We start from the raw sequence: 23,644 nt of genomic DNA, 5'->3' as shown, positions 1-23,644 counted from the left end.
CACACACACACACACACACACACACACACACACACACACAGGATTGAAAGACAGTCATCTCAGTTAAAGGGAAATTAAATGCAGATAACACGTGTGACCTCTTTGAAAGCAATCAACGCTCTCTGATGACCTTCTTTTTCAGGCTGCCGCCAACGGAAAGTGATAATGAAATCAGCAGCCAGAACAATTTCACGCCAAAGCCTCTGATGACAAACTAAAATGTTTGCAAGCAAGACACTCTGACGCATTTTCCTCTTTTTTTTTTTTTTTTTTAACATCCACTCTTGGTTAACCGAGAAAAAAAACACACTGAAAATGTTATTTGAAAATTTACATCCTCTAATGCCCAAATTAACATTTAAACCACCAACACCGACATCTATTTAATAATACCACCTTAACATTTGACAACCAAACAATTAAACAAGGCGACTCGGTAAAGAATCTGGGTATTATCTTCGACCCAACTCTCTCGTTTGAGTCACACATTAAGAGTGTTACTAAAACGGCCTTCTTTCATCTCCGTAATATCGCTAAAATTCGTTCCATTTTGTCCACAAACGATGCTGAGATCATTATCCATGCGTTCGTTACATCTCGTCTCGATTACTGTAACGTTTTATTTTCGGGCCTCCCTATGTCTAGCATTAAAAGATTACAGATGGTACAAAATGCGGCTGCTAGACTTTTGACAAAAACAAGAAAGTTTGATCATATTACGCCTATACTGGCTCACTTGCACTGGCTTCCTGTGCACCTAAGATGCGACTTTAAGGTTTTACTACTTACGTATAAAATACTACACGGTCAAGCTCCTGCCTATCTTGCCGATTGTATTGTACCATATGTCCCGGCAAGAAATCTGCGTTCAAAGAACTCCGGCTTATTAGTGATTCCTAGAGCCCAAAAAAAGTCTGCGGGCTATAGAGCGTTTTCTATTCGGGCTCCAATATTATGGAATGCCCTCCCGGTAAAAGTTAGAGATGCTACCTCAGTAGAAGCATTTAAGTCTCATCTTAAAACCCATTTGTATACTCTAGCCTTTAAATAGACTCCCTTTTTAGACTAGTTGATCTGCCGTTTCTTTTCTACTCTGCTCCGGGGTGGACCGCTAGCCTGTTCATCGGATGGAGACATCTCTACGCTGCTGACCCGTCTCCGCTCGGGATGGTTCCTGCTGGCCCCACTATGGACTGGACTTTCGCTGATGTGTTGGACTTTCACAATATTATGTCAGACCCACTCGACAGCTATTGCTTTCGGTCTCCCCTAGAGGGGGGGGGGGGGGGGGGGGGGGGTTACCCACATATGCGGTCCTCTCCAAGGTTTCTCATAGTCATTCACATTGACGTCCCACTGGGGTGAGTTTTCCTTGCCCGTATGTGGGCTCTGTACCGAGGATGTCGTTGTGGCTTGTACAGCCCTTTGAGACACTTGTGATTTAGGGCTATATGAATAAACATTGATTGATTGATTGATTGATTGATTGATTGATTGATTGAAACCAATTACATCAGTTTCGATACAGTTATGGCTACCCTCAGAAGGCTGTAAATAACCGTCAATAATTCATGAATTTTGATCTCTTCTCATGATAATATTATACAATTGCCTATGCATTTGGTTATTATATTTGTTTATATACACAACACTTTAGTATGGGGAACATATTCTACTATTAATTAGTTGCTTATTAACATGCAAAGACTTAAGTTAGAGTTCTTTGGACACTAGGTGAACATATAAGGGATAGGGTTACTAATAAGCAATCATTCTGAGGTTATTGAGGGAAGACTCTCAGTTAATGGTTTACTGGTTGTATAATAAGGCCATGCAGAATAAGGCATTAATAAGTACTTAATAATAACTAATTAAGAGACAATATGTTACTAATGTGCATGTTAATAAGCAACTAATTAATGGTAGAACATGCTCCCCATACTAAAGTGTTACCAAAGAATATATATATATATATATATATATATATATATATATATATATATATATATATATATATATATATATATATATATATATATATATATATATATATATATATATATATATATATATATATATATATATATATATATATATATTTAGATTTTGCAGTAAAAAAAAAACTGGCAGCTCAGTCACCACAAATATTACTGTACATAAAAAAATGGTTCCATTGTTTTTTTTACAGTGGCCGAGTGGTTAGAGTGTCCGCCCTGAGATGGGTAGGTTGTGAGTAGGGATGTCCGATAATGGCTTTTTGCCGATATCCGATATTGTCCAACTCTTTAATTACCGATACCGATATCAACCGATACCGATATCAACCAATACCAATTTATACAGTTGTGGAATTAACACATTATTATGTCTAATTTGGACAACCAGGTATGGTGAAGATAAGGTCCTTTTTTTAAAAAATAATAAAATAAAATAAGATAAGTTAAAAACATTTTCTTGAATAAAAAAGAAAGTAAAACAATATAAAAACAGTTACATAGAAACTAGTAATTAATGAAAATGAGTAAAATTAACTGTTAAAGATTAGTACTATTAGTGGACTAGTAGCATGCACAATCATGTGTGCTTACGGACTGTATCTCTGCAGACTGTATTGATATATATTGGTATATAATGTAGGAACCAGAATATTAATAACAGAAAGAAACAACCCTTTTGTGTGAATGAGTGTAAATGGGGGAGGGAGGTGTTTTGGGTTGGTGCACTAATTGTAAGTGTATCTTGTGTTTTTTATGTTGATTTAATAAAAAAAACAAAAAACAAAACAAAAACGATACCTATAATAAAAAAACCGATACCGATAATTTCCGATATTACATTTTAAAGCACTTATCGGCCGATAATATCGGCATGCCGATATTATCGGACATCTCAAGTTGTGAGTTCAAACCCCAACCGAATCATACCAAAGACTAAAAAAATGGGACCCATTACCTCCCTGCTTGGCACTCAGCATCAAGGGTTGGAATTGGGGATTAAATCACCAAAAATGATTCACCGCTGCTGCTTACTGCTCCCCTCACCTCCCAGGGGGTGAGGGTGATGGGTCAAATGCACAGGATAATGTCACCACACCCAGTGTGTGTGTGACAATCATTGGTACTTTAACTTTTTAACTGTAACTGTAAAATTATTCAGTTTTTTTATCATAGGATCTATCGTCATTTCTGCAGTGTACAATTTGAAGGATACTTTGCTTTGAATTCATAAGTCGAGCAAATATTTGTTATTACTGTTTTTTTTATTTCAAAAACGTTTGAAATGTATGATATTATGTATGGTGGATTATTAGATAATATTACAGTTTAAAAGGTTGCAATTTCATGCAATACATGTATTTTCTTATTTCTCAATAGAAAGAATGACTACTTTATTGACGCATATTATTTCAACGTTTTCACTGAGTTTGACACCTGTGAATGGTATTGACATATTTTAAACGCCTTCAAACATTTAAACAGACCGGAGACGTGACAGCCACTAACAGGCAAAGACCTCCTGGTTGTAAACGAGCCTACTGGCTAATGAGTCATTCCAGTGTGGATGCGGTGTTAAAATCGCCACGCTCACCGAGTCTCAGGCACTGACGCATCAGGCCGCCGGCAGACATGTTTTTCTCTGCCTCGATCTCGCTGAAATTGAGCGAGCTGGAGAAGACCAGCACGTCCACCATGACCATCAGACGGGACAAGAAAGTGATGGCGGTCTCCGAGGACATGCCCTGCGTGGCCTCTATGTTCTCCACCTTTGTGGGCGACAGGACACAAGAAAAAGCTTGATTACAACACAAAGAACTTGTCTGTCTGCAGGGATATTAGGGTGTCATTTCCCAGTTGCTGATGTCCAAGTGCTCTAGGAAGACAAAATTCACATTATCACTTTGTTCATATCTTATAGTAATAATAATACAGTGGAACCTCGATTTAGGATACCCTCTATTTGTAAACTTTTCTATTTATGCACTTTTAGATGGCGCCAAATATGCTTTTGTGTGCAAAACCATGTCTGTGTGTACGAACACTGCATTCATTCATTTCATTTTGTGCTTGCTCGTATTGAAGAGATTGAGGAAGCCGGCTTCGTACCACGAGTTTTAAATTGGGATGGAAACAGACTTTTCTGGAAAAATATGCCAAAGCGGACTTACTTCACAGACTTACTTCTCGTTCAGCGGCGCCTCTTCCAAGAGAACACACACACACGGTCCCTTTCCCCCTCTGTCTGCTCCTTTCTCTTTCACATTCGCCAATGTTAATAGATAGATAGATAGAGATAGATAGATAGATAGATAGTACTGTATTGATTCCTTCAGGAGAGTTCCCTCAGGAAAAAGAAAATTCCAGCTGCAGTGTACAGAATTGAGATCGAATTTAAAAAGTAAAAAGTAAATAATGGGGGTATAAATGGAAACTATATAGAAAAATATTACAATAAGAATACAAATAAAAAGCAACAATGAGAATAAAAATATAACAGTAAAATAAGAATATAACAAGAGAAACTAGGCGGTAGTGACCATGTACTGTATGTGGTTGTTGCTGTAGTAGAATTTCTGACCTTTGAACTATATTTCATGTCTGTCAAGAATGTACGCTCATTTAATTTCTCTTCTATTCTGTGCCATTTAATGGACCGGGTGTGGGACAAAAGTGAATATTAAGTCGTGCCAACCTGTCTACAGAATGTTTTGATTGTCCAAGTATGATTAAGGGATTCAAGGATGTTGCAAAACAAACATGTCGAAGACCACAAAATCATGACGCACAAGGAAAAACAGATTGACGCACGAAGAAACAGATAAAATGGCCAGGAGGCCAGGACTCAAGAGAGATTGCTTTTTGTGAGTCCTCCGGAGGACGGCCGTTTGTTTGCAGGGACAAAACAATCCAACTTATGCACTTTTGACTATGAGTAAATAAACTTGTACTAAATTCACTTTTGTTGCTGTTTAAGCCTTGGACAATCCACTACATTACTTTAAAAATATTTTTTATTATAGCAATATGGTTGTTAAAGTTGTGGATTTCTGTGATGCCTGACTGTTTGTGATGGCACCAAAGGGACTTCTGCATGTGCACGCGGGTTGGCAGAGCAGTGCATACAGCACAGTTCGTTGTTGTGTTGTCTTCTTAAAGAGACAGTTGATTCATCACCTCCTTGTTAGGTTTGTTTGATATTGTGTTCAAAGTGTACAAACCACCACTGAAATATAGACTTTTGTCAAAGCTGGAACTGTCACGCCAAATTTCTTCCCCCTACAAAAACCTCCCCCCCCCATTTACTTCCGGAGCTGCGTCCAATAAAATCACAAAGTTGCCGGGGGTCCTTAACCGGCACGCGACTGTCCTGTTTTGCGCCTGTACAAAAAAAAACAATCGATTTCTTCAGATTCCAGCAGCCGTCAAAGACGAAGTATCCTTCCAGCGGCGGGCAGTCAAAGCCGAAGTGCTATCGATCGCTGTCAATGACGTAGGAGGAAACATGACCACGGAAGTAAATGGGGGGGGGGCGGGGGGGGGAGGGGAGGTTTTTGTAGGGGCAAGAAATTTGGCGTGACAGAACCCATTATTCATATTTACATTGTTTCTTATGGATACATTTGCTTCACAATACAAACTTTTCGATTTACGAACCGTGCTCAAGAACCAATTAAGTTAGTACTCACTGTATTGATGTAAAATTGATTCAATCAGGTTTGACTTTAATTATTATTATTAAACTCTCTCTCTCTCATTTGAGTAACACATTAAGAGTATTACTAAAACAGCCTTCTTTCATCTCCGTAATATCGCTAAAATGCGTCCCTTTTTGTCCACCAGCGACGCCGAGATCATTATTCATGCGTTCGTTACGTCTCGATTACTGTAACATATTATTTCCAGGCCTCCCTATGTCTAGCATTAAAAGATTACAGTTGGTACAAAATACGGCTGCTACACTTTTGACAAGAACAAGAACGTTTGATCATATTACGCCTATATACATATATACCTATATATAAATATACCTCTCCTGCACTGGCTTCCTGTGCACTTAAGATGTGACTTTAAGGTTTTACTACTTACGTATAAAATACTACACGGTCTTTGATTGATTGATTGAGACTTTTATTAGTAGGTTGCACAGTGAAGTACATATTCCGTACAATTGACCACTAAATGGTAACACCCGAATAAGTTTTTCAACTTGTTTAAGTCGGGGTCCACTTAAATTGATTCATGATACAGATATATACTATCATATATACTATCATCATAATACAGTCATCACACAAGATAATTACATTGAATTATTTACATTATTTACAATCAGGGGTGTGGGGGGCGGGGGGGGGGGATATGGACAGCAAGTAGTGGACATAGAGAGAGAGAGAGAGAGAGAGAGAGAGAGATCAGAAGTCATAAGAAAAAGTATCTGCATTTGATTGTTTACATTTGATTATTAGCAATCCGGGGAAGGTGTTAGTTTAGGGTTGTAGCTGCCTGGAGGTGAACTTTTATTGCGGTTTTGAAGGAGGATAGAGATGCCCTTTCTTTTATACCTGTTGGGAGCGCATTCCACATTGATGTGGCATAGAAAGAGAATGAGTTAAGACCTTTGTTAGTTCGGAATCTGGGTTTAACGTGGTTAGTGGAGCTCCCCCTGGTGTTGTGGTTATGGCGGTCATTTACGTTAAGGAAGGTTTGACATGTACTTCGGTATCAGGGAGGTGTAGTGGATTTTATAGACTAGGCTCAGTGCAAGTTGTTTAACTCTGTCCTCCACCCTGAGCCAGCCCACTTTAGAGAAGTGGGTAGGAGTGAGGTGGGATCTGGGGTGGAGGTCTAGAAGTAATCTGACTAGCTTGTTCTGAGATGTTTGGAGTTTAGATTTGAGGGTTTTGGAGGTGCTAGGGTACCAGGAGGTGCATGCGTAATCGAAAAAGGGTTGAACGAGAGTTCCCGCCAGAATCCTCAAGGTGCTTTTGTTGACCAGAGAGGAGATTCTGTAGAGAAATCTCGTTCGTTGGTTAACCTTTCTGATTACCTTGGTTGCTATTCTAGCTCCATCCTATCTTGCTGATTGTATTGTACCATATGTCCCGGCAAGAAATCTGTGTTCTAAGAACTCCGGTTTATTAGTGATTCCCAGAGCCCAAAAAACAGTCCGCGGGCTATAGAGGGTTTTCTATTCAAGCTCTAGTACTCTGGAGTGCCCTCCCGGTAACAGTTAGAGATGCTTCATCAGTAGAAGCATTTAAGTCCCACCTTAAAACTCATTTGTATACTCTAGCCTTTAAATAAACCCCCTTTTTAGACCAGTTGATCTGCCATCTCTTTTCTGCTCTGCCCCCCTCTCCTGTGTGGAGAGGTTATCAGGTGACCTCAGATGACCTGCTAGCTGTTCAAAGTCAGGACCCGGGGTGGACCGCTCATCTGTGCATCAGTTGGGGACGTCTCTGTGCTGCTGACTTGTCTCCACTCAAGATGATCCCCTGCTGGCCCCACTACGGACTGGACTCTCACACTATTAACTAGATCCACTCGCCATCCATTGCACCGGTCGCCCATTGGGTTGAGTTTTTTCTTGCCCTAATGTGAGATCTGAACCGAGGATGTCATTGTGGCTTGTGCAGCCCTTTTAGACAGTTGTGATTAAGGGCTATATAAATAAACTTTGGTTAATTGATTGATTGATAATGCACAAACATTTATTAAAACAATAGGATGGCACTTTTGGAAGGCAAACACTATTTTTGGTGTATTTTTCTACTTTAAATCAATGTTTACTAAGAAAGTATTAAAATTAAAACAAGCCCGATTACACAATTAGACTTAATTTGAATGAGCAGCAAATGATATACAGTCGTAGTCAAAAGTTTACATACACTTGTAAAGAACATAATGTCATGGCTGTCTTGAGTTTTCAATAATTTCTACAACTCTTAATTTTTTGTGATAGAGTGATTGGAGCACATACTTGTTGGTCACAAAAAACATTCATGAAGTTTGGTTCTTTTATGAATTTATTATGGATCTACTGAACATGTGACCAAATCTGCTGGGTCAAAAGTATACATACATAGAATAGAATAGAACAGAATATAATGGACTTTATTGTCATTATATTTACATATAACGAGATTAAGGACTCCAATTTAAGGTGCGGTAGTGGGAACAAATATAGGGTAAAAATAAATAAATAATAAAATAAAATAAATTACACAACAGGCAATAAAGAAAAAAACTAACAATTGAAATAAACAGACTACTATCCAATAACAATAATAAGCAATCCTGTACAATATACAAAACACTATAGAAATACAAAATACTGTACATTATACAGAACAAGACAAGAGTACCGGAGTAATAAATAACAATCAGTGTCGGACGTATTGCACTCGAAGGTTTTCCGACATGGACTTGTTTCTTCAGCATTGTCCACATGTTTAGCCATTCCTTTACCACTTTTGACGTGTCTTTGGGATCATTGTCCTGTTGGAACACTCAACTGCGCCCAAGACCCAACCCCCGGGCTGATGATTTTAGGTTGTCCTGAAGAATTTGGAGGTAATCCTCCTTTTTCATTGTCCCATTTACTCTTTGTAAAGCACCAGTTCCATTGGCAGCAAAACAGTTCCAGAGCATAATACTACCACCACCATGATTGACGGTATGGATGGTGTTCCTGGGATTAAAGGCCTCACCTTTTCTCCTCCAAACATATTGCTGGGTAATGTGGCCAAACAGCTAAATTTTCGTTTCATCTGACCACAGAACTTTCCTCCAGAATGTCTTATCTTTGTCCATGTGATGTCAGATGAGACAGAAGCTTGTGGATGGCTACCAAAAGCGCCTTATTGCAGTGAAAGTTGCCAAGGGACATGTAACAAAATATTAACATTAACATGTATACTTTTGACCCATCTTATTTGGTCACATGTTCAGTAGACCCATAATAAATTCATAAAAGAACCAAAGTTCATGAATGTTTTTTGTGACCAACAAGTATGTGCTCCAATCACTCTATCACAAAAAAATAAGAGTTGTAGAAATTATTGGAAACTCAGGACAGCCATGACATTTTGTCCTTCAAGTGTATGTAAACTTTTGACCACGACTGTAGATACAAACCTCTCGCTTATAACTTAACCTTGCCATTCAAATTAATGGATTATCGCTGAGAATTTAAGGGGAAATGCAGAAAAAATGCCCAAAATGATGTGTAAATACCATCCTATTAAAATGTATACCAGGGGTCACCAACGCGGTGCCTGCGGGCACCAGGTAGCCCGTAAGGACCAGATGAGTAGCCCGCTAGCCTGTTCTAAAAATAGCTCAAATAGCAGCACTTACCAGTGAGCTGCCTCTATTTTTAAAATTGTATTTATTTACTAGCAAGCTGGTCTCGCTTTGCCCGACATTTTTAATTCTAAGAGAGACAAAACTCAAATAGAGTTTGAAAATCCAAGAAAATATTTTAAAGACTTGGTCTTCACTTGTTTAAATAAATTCATTTATTTTTTTACTTTGCTTCTTATAACTTTCAGAAAAACAATTTTAGAGAAAAAATACAACCTTAAAAATGATTTTAGGATTTTTAAACACATATACATTTTTACCTTTTAAATTCCTTCCTCTTCTTTACTGACAATTTAAATCAATGTTCAAGTAAAAAAAAATTTTTATTGTAAAGAATAATAAATTAATTTTAATTTAATTCTTCATTTTAGCTTCTGTTTTTTTGACGAAGAATATTTGTGAAATATTTCTTCAAATTTATTATGATTAAAAATCAAAAAAATTATTCTGGAAAATCTAGAAAATCTGTAGAATCAAATTTGAATCTTATTTCAAAGTCTTTTGAATTTCTTTTAAAATTTTTGTTCTGGAAAATCTAGAAGAAATAATGATTTGTCTTTGTTAGAAATATAGCTTGGTCCAATTTGTTATATATTCTAACAAAGTGCAGATTGGATTTTAACCTATTTAAAACATGTCATCAAAATTCTAAAATTAATCTTAATCAGGAAAAATTACTAATGATGTTCCATAAATTATTTTTTTAATTTTTTCAAAAAGATTCGAATTTGCTAGTTTTTCTCTTCTTTTTTTTCGGTTGAATTTTGAATTTTAAAGAGCCGAAATTGAAGATAAACTATGTTTCAAAATTTAATTGTCATTTTTTTCGTGTTTTCTCCTCTTTTAAACCGTTCAATTAAGTGTAAATATCATTAATTATTAATAATAACATAGAGTTAAAGGTAAATTGAGCAAATTGGCTATTTCTGGCAGTTTATTTAAGTGTGTATCAAACTGGTAGCCCTTCGCATTAATCAGTACCCAAGAAGTAGCTCTTGGTTTCAAAAAGGTTGGTGACCCCTGATGTATACCATTACCAAGTATTGTATTGTGTATTTGCCTAACAAACAAACAAATGGTAGTGACTGACCTTTATGTGAACCTGAGTGAGATGTGCAAACAGCCACTAGATGGCACTATAACACAGTAGTAGGGAGGAGGCAGCTGCACTTACAGAAGGAGAGGTGGCAGCTGAGAGCAGAGGGAGGATTCCCCCGCAAGCGATAATGATGTTGTCCACCATCTGTGAGATGAGGTGGATGGTGTTGTGGACAAAAATGATGTTCTCGCTGCTGTTGACAAAGTCCATGACGGACTTGGTGGAGTGGCTACAGAAGGAGAGGAGGGGAAGAAACACATAGCATTATTAAATATATGAATATTGCATTCATCACGTCAATCACACACCTCCTCCACACATGGACGTCACTCTCCAGGGCAAACAGCAGGTCGGCCAGCAGTCTCTGGTGCAAGGGCGACCATTTGAACTCGGGGATGCGGAACATGGTGGTGCGAGGGCCTGGGCTGAACTGACGCCGCTGGTCCTCGGACATGGCCGCACCCCTGAAGTCCACACTGTCCACTGGAGCGGCTAGGCGGCCGCTTAGACTCTGGGGGCGACATAGACACAAAGAATAAGTGTACCGTAATTTCCGGACTATAAGCCGCTACTTTTTCCCCTCGTTCTGGTCCCTGCGGCTTATACAAGGGTGCGGCTTATTTACGGCCTGTTCTTCTCCGACACCGACGAAGAGGATTTCAGTGGTTTTAGTACGCAGGAGGAAGACGATGACACAATGATTAAAGACTGACTTTTCATAACCGGTAGGCTGCTTATTTTGATAACGTACAGGCGAGCACTTTGTATTACTTTGCACCGTTGTATTATTTGTACTCTGCACGAATGCTGTTCGCCATGTCAAAGATGTGAAAGTTTGATTGAATAATTGAAAGATTTATTGTTAATAAATGGGACGCTTTGCGTTCCCAAACAGTCATCTCTGTCCCGACAATCCCCTCCGTGGTAGCAGGAACCCCTATATACTACGGTAATTACACATCAAAACCCTGCGGCTTATAGTCGGGTGCGGCTTATATATGGAGTAATCTGTATTTTCCCCTAAATTTAGCTGGTGCGGCTTATAGTCAGGTGCGGCTTATAGTCCGGAAATTACGGTAATCAGGTTGTATGGAAGCCAGCGCTTCACCATATACTCCAGTCTGTGGGGAACGTGCAGGCCCAGAGGAGAAATTACACTGCATTCATTCCATTCACAATGAAGGATGAATTTGCAATGAGTCCTCACAAGATCCCGCCCCCCTCCCCGAGGCGGCGCAATAAAAAATACAACAACAACCTCAGAGCGACCGATAAACACAAAATGAATGAGTCAGCAGGATGCTGCAAGAAAAAAAAGAAGAAAAAAAAAAAAAGCCTTTTAAAAAAAGTAGCAGAGACGAATCGAAAAAGCGAGCGATTTAGGGACACCATGCATTAGTGACCCACTCTGTCCCCAAGAAGCATCACCTTTAATGCACCTCTAGTACGGCTGCTATCTGCTTTGGGGGAAGAAATACTTTCTGTTTGCCTGAGATGTTTGCTAACATGGATCTCCCTCCTCACCTTTTGACCCGAGCGCCAGTTAACTATTCACCTCCCCGCCAAGTCCTCTACAGTGGTCTACACCAGTGGTTCTCAACCTTTTTTCAGTGATGTACCCCCTGTGAACATTTTTTTAATTCAAGTACCCCTTAATCAGAGCAAAGCATTTTTGGTTGAAAAAAAGAGATGAAGTAAAATACAGCACCCTGTCATCAGTTTCTGATTTATTAAATTGTATAATAGTGCAAAATATTGCTCATTTGTTGTGGTCTTTCTTGAACTATTTGGAAAAAAAGATATAAAAATAACTAAAAACTTGTTGAAAAATAAACAAGTGATTCAATTATAAATAAAGATTTCTACACATAGAAGTAATCATCAACTTAAAGTGCCCTCTTTGTGGATTGTAACAGAGATCCATCTGGATTCATGAACTTAATTCTAAACATTTCTTCACAAAAAAAGAAATCTTTAACATCAATATTTATGGAACATGTCCACAAAAAAAATCTAGCTGTCAACACTGAATATTGCATTGTTGCATTTCTTTTCACAGTTCTTTTTGACAGACAGTTAAAAAAAATCTCACGTACCCCTTGGCATACCTTCAAGTACCCCCAGGGGTAGGCGTACCCCCATTTGAGAACCACTGGTCTACACAAGTGAAAAACCACTAGGGCAGTGGTTCTTAACCTGGGTTCGATCGAACCCTAGGGGTTCGGTGAGTCGGCCTCAGGGGTTCGGCGGAGCCTCCGCCACGGAGGTAAAGACACATCCGACTTATCGTGTAAATAAAAACGTCTCCCTATCAGCGTATTTTGGATACCCCCAAACAATGTTCCCTCTAATTTTCCATCTGATTTGCAGGTTTTTTGATTGATTGATTGAAACTTTTACTAGTAGATTGCAAAGGAAGAGATGACATGATATGAAACAGTACAGTTTACACAGTACAGTACATATTCCGTACAATTGACCACTAAATGGTAACACCCGAATAAGTTTTTCAACTTGTTTAAGTCTGGGTCCACGTTAATCAATTCATGGAAATGTGTGTAAGGCGTGTAATTTGTTGTGAGTTCATGCACAGTGTTGGTTTTGTTCTTTGAACAAGGTGATGTTCATGCACAGTTCATTTTGTGCACCAGTAAAAAAACATAACCTTTTCTTGAATTTGAAAAAAAACAACATTTTATTTTTCACTAAAGAAGGGTTCGGTGAATGCGCATATGAAACTGGTGGGGTTCGGTACCTCCAACAAGGTTAAGAACCACTGCACTAGGGTCTCTATTTTGCTCCAGGTAAAAAAAAAAAAAAAGCATTACAGCTGTGGCTGTAAACAACATTGTGATGTACTTTTGGATACCTCCACAAGGTGGCAGTGAATGCATTTGAAATGTGGTTAGCGTCCATCCATCCATTTCCTACCGCTTGTCCCTTTCGGGGTCAAGGAGCTTTATAGCTTCATGTACGTCTGTCTGCACATCATTCTCAACATTTGCATTCGGAAATAAGAGGACGTTTTCAGGAAATAAGAGGACGTTTTCAGGAAAAAGCAAAATAACATTTATTTTATTATTGCCGTATTGCTCTGGGACTACCAGAAAATATTTTTTTTGTTGACGATGAAATTTAAATGTAGGAAATTTAGTGGGTGCTGGAGAAATAAGTGGTAGATACCCAGGGAAAACAGGAAGGTTGGCAAGTATGCCTCTGCATGCGCTTTAAAATAATGCCACTCATTCAGCTCTATTATTACTGAATGAGCAGTTTACAGCTTAACGTTATTACAACATTGGTTGTATTGCTGCTCTGTTGTTAAAAATTAGCCATTTTTTTCCATTTAGTACTTTCTGATGCACACCAAATCATCATCCAACTTAAAAAAAAAATGTTTACAGCATCACTACATCATGGATTTTTTTAAATTTTCAAATCATATTGTACATTATATCTTTGGCTTATATTAAGTGCTAAAATAAGTCTTATTTACTGTACGTATTATATGTATTAGGGTGTGAATCTTTGGGCACCAAATGATTCGATCCGCTTCCGATTATTGGGGTGACGATTTGATTCGGAATCAATTTTCGATTGAACACGATTCTCGATTTAATCACATTCTCGCAATGTGTTAATTTGGTACAATAATTATAACTAAACTTTTTCTAAACAGGTTACAGGTTAGAAAAGCTATTTCTGGTTGCATGCAGATCGCCTTTAAAATGAATTCTTATGAAAATAAAAATTAAAAAAATTATAGATTTTTTAAATAGATTTTTGAACATTTTGAATTGATTCGGAATCTGGATTAATAAGAATCATGATTCGGATACGAATCGAATTATCTGTGCACCTCTATGTATTACCCAAGATGCGATAAAGTTTTTCCAGGTCGTGGCCAATTTGTAGTGGCCGGGTGACAATTAAAGTTAAGTTAAAGTACCAATGATTGTCACACACACACTAGGTGTGGTGAAATTTGTCCTCTGCATTTGACCCATCCCCTTGATCACCCCCTGGGAGGTGAGGGGAGCAGTGGGCAGCAGCAGATCCGCGCCCGGGAATCATTTTTGGTGATTTAACCCCCAATTCCAACCCTTGATGCTGAGTGCCAAGCAGGGAGGTAATGGGTCCCATTTTTATAGTCTTTGGTATGACCCGGCCGGGGTTTGAACTCACAACCTACCGATCTCAGGGCGGACACTCTAACCACTAGGCCACTGAGTAGGTGATGCTTAGACGATCCTCCAGTCCAGTAAAGTAGAATACACTCAAGACTACTATATTGGGTGGAATGAGTTTAAAAGTGACTTATATTTATATTTTATTTTTAGATATATTTTATAATATGTTTTGTACTATTTTTTTTATATAGCGTTAATTGTAGTTATTCTCCAGTGTGGACGTCTCAAAGGTGGAGTTTTTCCTGAAATCCTCAGTACCTAGCACCTCCAAATCCCTCAAATCTAGACTCCAAACATCCCAGAACAAGCTAGTCAGATTACATCTAGACCTCCACCCCAGATCACACCTCACTCCTACCCACGTCTCCAAAGTGGGCTGGCTCAGGGTGGAGGACAGAGTAAAACAACTTGCACTGAGTCTAGTCTTATAAACCGCTACACCTCCTGATACCGAAGTACATGTCAAACTACTTCCTTAACATAAATGACCGCCATAACCACAACACCAGAGGGAGCTCCACTAACCACGTTAAACCCAGATTCCGAACTAACAAAGGTCTTAACTCATTCTCTTTCTATGCCACATCAATATGGAATGCACTCCCATCAGGTGTAAAAGAAAGAGCATCTCTATCCTCCTTCAAAACCTCACTAAAAAATCACCTCCAGGCAACTACAACCCTAAACTAACACCCTCCCTTCCACATAATACCTCTTCGGATTGTAAATAATCAAATGTAAATAATCAAATGTAGACACTTTTTCTTCTACCTTCTGATTTTTTCTCTCTATGTCCACTACTTGCTGTACATATCCTACCAAGTCAGTCCTACACTGTTCCAATGTCCATTTCTCTGATGATGCAATTGTTGATGCTGATTGTTGATGACTGAAGTGTTGATACCAACCAAACCTAACCCCCCCTCCCCCTCCATATCCCACACCCCACATTGTAAATAATGTAAATAATTCAATGTATATACTCTGATGATTATCTTGTGTGATGACTGTATTATGATGATAGTATATATTTGATAGTATATATCTGTATCATGAATCAATTTAAGTGGACCCCGACTTAAACAAGTTGAAAATCTTATTCGGGTGTTACCATTTAGTGGTCAATTGTACGGAATATGTACTGTGCAACCTACTAATAAAAGTTTCAATCAATCAATCAGTCAACCATGCCATGTTTTGTTTTTGCTTTGTTACTTTCAATAGTGCTGCGTGTGTGAATGTTTTCTTCTCTTCTATTTTTTTTTGTACAGCACTTTGTGTTTGCCACTTGCCTCTGTATGAAAAGTGCAATACAAATTAAGTCTGACTTGATTTAGTATATGGCTGTTATGTTAAAAACATATTTAGAAGCTTGTGAACAATTTTTTATGCTCTATTAAAGGCCTACTGAAACCCACTACTACCGACCACGCAGTCTGATAGTTTATATATCAATGATGAAATCTTAACATTGCAACACATGCCAATACGGCCGGGTTAACTTATAAAGTGCAATTTTAAATTTCCCGCTAAACTTCCGGTTGAAAATGTCTATGTATGATGACGTAAGCGCGTGACGTCACTAGCTAAACAGAAGTATTAGTACACCATTGAATCCAATACAAAATAGCTCTGTTTTCATCTCAAAATTCCACAGTATTCTGGACATCTGTGTTGGTGAATCTTTTGCAATTTGTTTAATGAACAATGAAGACTGCAAAGAAGAAAGTTGTAGGTGGGATAGGTGTATTAGCGGCTGGCTGCAGCAACACAACCAGGAGGACTTTGACTTGGATAGCAGACGCGATTGCCGACGCTAGCCGACGCTAGCCGCCGACCGCACGGATGATCGGGTGAAGTCCTTCGTCCTTCCGTCGATCGCTGGAACGCAGGTGAGCACGGGTGTTGATGAGCAGATGAGGGCTGGCTGGCGTAGGTGGAGCGCAAATGTTTTTATCATAGCTCTGTGAGGTCCCGTTGCTAAGTTAGCTTCAATGGTGTCGTTAGCAACCGCATTTTTAAGCTTCGCCAAGCTGGAAAGCATTAACGGTGTATTTACATGTCCAGGGTTTAATAGTATTGTTGATTTTCTGTCTAGCCTTCCAGTCAGAGGTTTATTTATTTTGTTTCTATCTGCATTTGAGCCCGATGCTATCACGTTAGCTCCGTAGCTAAAGTGTTTCGCCGATGTGTTGTCGTGGAGATAAAAGTCACTGTGAATGTCCATTTCGCGTTCTCGACTCTCATTTTCAAGAGGATATAGTATCCGAGGTGGTTTAAAATACAAATCCGTGATCCGCAATAGAAAAAGGACAAAGTGTGGAATCCAATGAGCCCTTGTACCCAAGTTACGGTCAGAGCGAAAAAAGATACGTCCTGCACTGCACCGTAGTCCTTCACTCTCACATTCTTCATCCACAAATCTTTCATCCTCGCTCAAATTAATGGGGTAATCGTCGCTTTCTCGGTCCAAATCTCTCTCGCTGCATTGTAAACAATAGGGAAAAGTGAGCAGCCCACCATCTTGTGACGTCACGCTACTTCCGGTAGGGGCAAGGCTTTTTTTTAATCAGCGACCAAAAGCTGCGAACTTTATCGTCGTCGTTCTCTACTAAATCCTTTCAGCAAAAATATGGAAATATCGCGAAATGATCAAGTATGACACATAGAATGGAGCTGCTATCCCCGTTTAAATAAATAAAAATAATTTCAGTAGGCCTTTAATAGTCCCAAGTCGTGGAGATGAGTATACATACCATGGTAAGGCCGCAGTAAACGATGGACGACTATATTGTGTGTTTTAAGAAACACCTTTGAGTCAGCATTCACACAATGAAATGACATGTTTTGTATTCTGTCTCACCCGTGTGGTCGCCGTTGTCAGAATCTTCATCTCCTTCCCATCCTCATCCGAGGTGTTGTTTGTGGCGTTCACATGAACCGCGTTCCTGCTCCAAGCAGCTGCAATGTCACCTTTAGAGGGCGCCACAACCCTTCCGTGGCTCGCTTCTGGACTTGCGCGGGGGGTCGGAGCCTTAAGTTGAGCGGCGGCCACACGGTCGATGCCCTCCAAAGCTGCCTGGAGTTCCAACTCGTCCTTTTCCAAAATGCTGGGTAAGGACACAAAGTCGGAGCTTCCAGTCATGTGAGCCAGAAGGCCCAGTCCACTGCTGGCACTGGAGGAAGACGGCGGTTGCGGGGCGGATGACGCTGAGGGTTGAGCTGGATTCAAGTCGGGCAGCAAAGCATTTTCCACGTTGGCCTCGCAGAACAAGAAGTTGTTGCTGTGAGGGACGCCGTCTTTGTCATCGTCCAGCGTGATGAGAGGAGGTGCGCTCTGCTCGTCTGCGCTGCTCTTTGGCAGCAACACACCGCTGAGGTCACCGCTCAGCTTCCCCACTGCGGCACAGTAAACGTTATCCAGCAGTGAGTCCACCTCCATTAGCGCTCCATTCTCGGAGCCTCCCGGAGTGTCCATGTCGTCCATCTTTACTTCTGTAGCCTCCACCTTCTCTGCCTTGATGTCCACCAGAAGATGCTGGACCTCCACGCTGACACCGTCTGCTGCATTTTGGAGACGACGCCCTTCCGCCAGGAGGTTACGGGAGTCCGCGCCGTCGTAGTCCCCCTGGCTCCCCGGCGACTGGGAGTTTGGATCTATTTCTCCGATCTCGACCGCACCTTTGATGCCGGAGGTCTGAGCAGACAGACCTGAGATGGTGCTGACCAAACCCTTCTTGCCTTTCTTGATGTTTTCCTCCTCCTGACGCTGGTACTCCTCATACATATTTGCCAGGTACTCCTTGTGGGCTTCATATGTCACCTGCAAAACATTGTATGCACAATCAAAAGTTCCATTAATAATTCTGCCTTTATAAAATACTGTTTAAAAAAAGGGATCAGCACTTTTTCTTTCCTTTTTATTTTGCCCATGTTGCCCTATGTGAGACAAAAACACTCTTTTTTGTGCAATCTAAATAATAAAAAAACTGCTAGAACTTGCAATGAGGACTACGGCGCTTACCGTATTTTTCGGACTATAAGTCGCAGTTTTTTTCATAGTTTGGCCGGGGGTGCGACTTATACTCAAGAGCGACTTATGTGTGAAATTATTAACACATTACCGTAAAATATCAAATAATATTATTTAGCTCATTCACGTAAGAGACTAGACGTATACGATTTCATGGGATTTAGCGATTAGGAGTGACAGATTGTTTGGTAAACGTATAGCATGTTCTATATGTTATAGTTAATGAATGACTCTTACCATAATATGTTACGTTAACATACCAGGCACCTTCTCAGTTGGTTATTTATGCGTCATATAACGTACACTTATTCAGCCTGTTGTTCACTATTCTTTACTTATTTTAAATTGCCTTTCAAATGTCTATTCTTGGTGTTGGGTTTTATCAAATAAATTTCCCCAAAAAATGCGACTTATACTCCAGTGCGACTTATACTGTATATGTTTTTTTTTCCTTCTTTGTTATGCATTTTCGGCCGGTGCGACCTATACTCCGGAGCGACTTATACTCCGAAAAATACGGTAATTGGATATATAGATTTCGCCTATAAAGCCCTCTAAAAACGGCCAACATTTCTCCAATTACATGCCGAGGCCTGCATATTAACCAAGCTATCGCGACATTGCTATTGTAAAAGCCAACACTGCTGAACCACTTTTCCGATGTAGCACCTTGCTCAAATTACTCCTTTGACTTTACCACTGGCGAGCAGTGTTTGGAAAAAAATGATTGTTTTTCCAGGAAGGAAAAATCTAAGTATTTACATGACACAGCCATTGATGCACTTTCAGTCGATTGTTTGAATATCAGTGAAAACATTCCACAGGCGCTTGCATCATCAATCTCCTTCCAGTCCGCAGACTACCAATACTGAGCTTAAACAGCCAATAAGTGCGCCATCGCTGATGTCACACATCACTTGGCAACAGGCACTCAGCCACACGCTCCTTTCTCATGAAACATCTCTCAATTGTATATACCAGATATATGAAAGTTAAAAAAACAAAAACCGTATTAATTACTTTTCGTAGTACCGTAAATTCCGGACGATAAGCCACTACATTTTTACTACACTTTTTATTTTTATTTTTTTTCATAAAGAAATACAATCAGGTGTGCTTACGGACTGTATCCCTGCAGACTGTATTGATATATATATATATATATATATATATATATATATATATATATATATATATATATATATATATATATATATATATATATATATGTGTGTGGGGGGAAAAAATCACAAGACTATTTCATCTCTACAGGCCTGTTTCATGAGGGGTTTCCTCAATCCTCAGGAGATTTTAATGGAAGCATTCACATACCATGGTTTATATATATGTGCCCTATATATACTGTATATACATATATTTTTATTTTTATTTTTTTATTTCTTGTGCGGCCCGGTACCAATCGGTCCGCGTACCGGTACCGGGCTGTGGCCCGGTGGTTGGGGACCACTGCTTTAAGACAGGGCTAGCTAGCTAGCGGCTAACGTCCATCCGCCATCTGCAGTGTTTTAGCTACTTCTAAATCACTAATCATTGTCTCCATGGCGACAAATAAAGTAAGTTTCTTACAAGTATCATCCCTGCAGGACGAGGAATAGCTAAACATGCTTCACTACTAGGGTTGGGTATCGAGTATCGAGTATCGATTGGAACCGGGACTAACTTTCCGATTCTCCCGGAATCGTTCAAAAGTTTAAATTTCGATTCCTATTTTCGATACCCAGTCCGCCGACCGGAAAAAAATATGTCCACCGAACCGGAAGAAGAAGCCGCTGAACACCAACCAAGAAGCGCCCACCACCGGAAGTGTTAGCGTAGCCGAGCGAGTCAGTCAAGCTCAAGCATGGATAGCTTTACAAAAAAAAAATGAAATAACCGCGAAATAACAGAGCTCCATGTCCATCAAGAAACGAGTGGAGAGAGAGCTGCAGATGTACCAGGACGTTCCACCGATACTTATGTCTGACGACCCTGCTGCATGGTGGTGGTCCGGTGGAACCAACAAAAGACTTATCCTTTGCTGTCAGATCGCGCTTTCTCCTATTTATGCGTTCAAGCTTCTTCCACACCCAGCGAACGTGTATTTTCCACAGCAGGAGACACTATCTGTCCAGAACGCTCACGCATCCTGCCTGAGAAGGCGGATATGGTCATTTTCCTAAACAAGAACTGTCTCTGATTTTATACTGTACCTGCTGCTAATCTGGACTGGGTTTTGCAAGTTGTTTCATATTGTTTATTTGCTTTTCTGCACCAGGTTAGCCCATCAGTGGGAGCACGGTAACGTTTTTAAGTACCTGCAGCATCATACACTTGTGTGTGTAGATGTGTTTTCATGAGGTTTCCTGCAGCATCATACACTTATGTGTAAATGTGTTTTCATGAGGTTTTCAAAAATAAAGCTCTCTTGAGGAAAGTGTACCCCTGGGAAAATGTATTCATAATTTATAATATTTATATTCAAGTTCATAGATTTGATATTTATATTCTAGTTGAAAACAGCCCTGTGAGGAATTTATAGTAAAGTTCATAAAAAGTTAATAGAATTAAAATTGATGGAGAATGTCAGACTATTTCATTCAGAAAGACTGTAGGTTAACTAGCTCATTTAAAATATCCTAAACTTTTTTTTGACCCTGCCTCTTAAAAGAATCGGAATCGAAACAAAGAATCGGAATCGGAATTGGAATTGTTCGAATTCAAACGATACCCAACCCTATTCACTACACACCATAACTCACCCGCGTCAAAATGTAAACAAACGCCATTGGTGGATCTACACCTAACATCCACTGTAATGATACCAAGTACAGGAGCGATACTACTATGATTATGTCGATTTTTTTGGGCATCACAACATCTTCTTAAATGTATATTATGTTTATAAACTCAGGAAATATGTCTCTGGACACAAGAGGACTTTGAATACGACCAATGTATGATCCTGTAACGACTTGGTATCGGATTGATACCTAAATTTGTGGTATCATCCAAAACTAATGTGAAGTATCAAACAACAGAAGAATAAGTGATTATTACATTTTAACAGAAGTGTAGATAGACAATGTTGAAACAGGAAGGAACCAGATATTAACAGTAAATGAACAAGTAGATTAATAATTCATTTTCTACCACTTGTCCTTAATAATGTTGACAAAATAATAGAATGATAAATGACACAATATGTTACTGCATATGTCAGCAGACTAAATTAGGAGCCTTTGTTTGTTTACTTACTACTAAAAGACAAGTTGTCTTGTATGTTCACTATTTTATTTAAGGACTTAACTGCAATAAGAAACATATGTTTAATGTACCCTAAGATGTTTTGTTAAAATAAAGCCAATAATGGAATTTTTTTGTTGTCCCCTTTATTTAGAAAAGTACCAAAATAATTTTAGTACCGGTACCAAAATATTGGTATCGTTCCAACACTACTGTGTAAATAACTAATTTCGCAATGTGCGGCTTATAGTCCGGTGCGGCTAATACATGAAGTGGATATGGCTTGTATCCCGGTGCGCTCTATAGTCCGAAAATTACGGTAATTAATTACATCTAATAAAGAATAATTTTGTTATTAATTCAATTACTTTTTGGGAAAGTAACTATTAACTGTAATGCATAACTTTTTTAAAAGTAATTTTCTTAACACTGCTGGCGAGTAGCCAGCTGCTAACAATGCTGCCACAACTCCGACTCTCGCTGGCCTACTGCCCTCGCTAACGGCACCGTTCCCAAATGTTGTGGGCTCGATAACCTCACTGACAACTTTAACGATGCTCCGCGCAACGCCTTTGATAGCATAGCACCGCTAAAGCTACAAAAGGCCCCTAAAAGGCTTACCCCTCCGTTTCACTGAAGAAACCAGAGCTCTTAAAGGCCTACTGAAACCCACTACTTCCGACCACGCAGTCTGATAGTTTATATATCAATGATGAAATCTTAACATTGCAACACATGCCAATACGGCCGGGTTAACTTATAAAGTGCAATTTCGAATTTCCCGCCACACTACCGGTTGAAAACGTCTATGTATGATGACGTATGCGCGTGACGTCAATGGTTGATACGGAAGTATTCGGACCCATTGAATCCAATACAAAACGCTCTGTTTTCATCCCATAATTCCACAGTATTCTGGACATCTGTGTTGATGAATCTTTTGCAATTTGTTTAATGAACAATGGAGACTGCAAAGAAGAAAGCTGTAGGTGCGATCGGTGTATTAGCGGCGGACTACAGCAACACAACCAGGAGGACTTTGAGATGGATAGCAGACGCGCTACCATGAGTACAGCTTTGGCTTCCAAACATTTGATCGCTTGCCTGTGCGTGCGTGCTTGCCGCTATGCGCATGTCACGTACGTAACTTTGGGGAAATATATTTCTTGCCGACTCTGATGGCGGCTGGGGTGTCGTCGAAAGCTACAACGCCCGCCGCCGCCGCCGTCCTGTAACTAAGTTAGCTTCAATGGCGTCGTTAGCAACAGCATTGTTAAGCTTCGCCAAGCTGTAAATTATTAACCGTGTATTTACATGTCCATGGTTTAATAGTATTGTTGATCTGTCTATCCTTCCAGTCAGGGGTTTATTTCTTTTGTTTCTATCTGCATTTGAGCCCGATGCTATCACGTTAGCTCAGTAGCTAGAGCTTCGCCGATGTATTGTCGTGGAGATAAAAGTCACTGTGAATGTCCATTTCGCGTTCTCGACTCTCATTTTCAAGAGGATATAGTATCCAAGGTGGTTTAAAATACAAATCTGTGATCCACAATAGAAAAAGGAGAAAGTGTGGAATCTAATGAACACTTGTACCTAAGTTACGGTCAGAGCGAAAAAAGATACGTCCTGCACTGCACTGTAGTCCTTCACTCTCACTTTCCTCATCCACAAATCTTTCATCCTCGCTCAAATTAATGGGGTAATCGTCGCTTTCTCT

General features: G+C 39.6%; 1 pseudogene; it reads right to left on the bottom strand.

Moving 5' to 3' along the window:
* The window catches only part of LOC133659140 (neurobeachin-like), a 75,728-nt pseudogene that overhangs the window by 26,771 nt on the left and 25,313 nt on the right, over positions 1-23,644 (bottom strand).

The sequence above is a fragment of the Entelurus aequoreus genome, linkage group LG10 (assembly GCF_033978785.1).
Source record: "Entelurus aequoreus isolate RoL-2023_Sb linkage group LG10, RoL_Eaeq_v1.1, whole genome shotgun sequence".
In the NCBI taxonomy this organism is placed as follows: Eukaryota; Metazoa; Chordata; class Actinopteri; order Syngnathiformes; family Syngnathidae; genus Entelurus; species Entelurus aequoreus.
The sequence above is the reverse complement of the archived record's forward strand: the minus strand, read 5'-3'. Positions and strand labels throughout refer to the sequence as shown.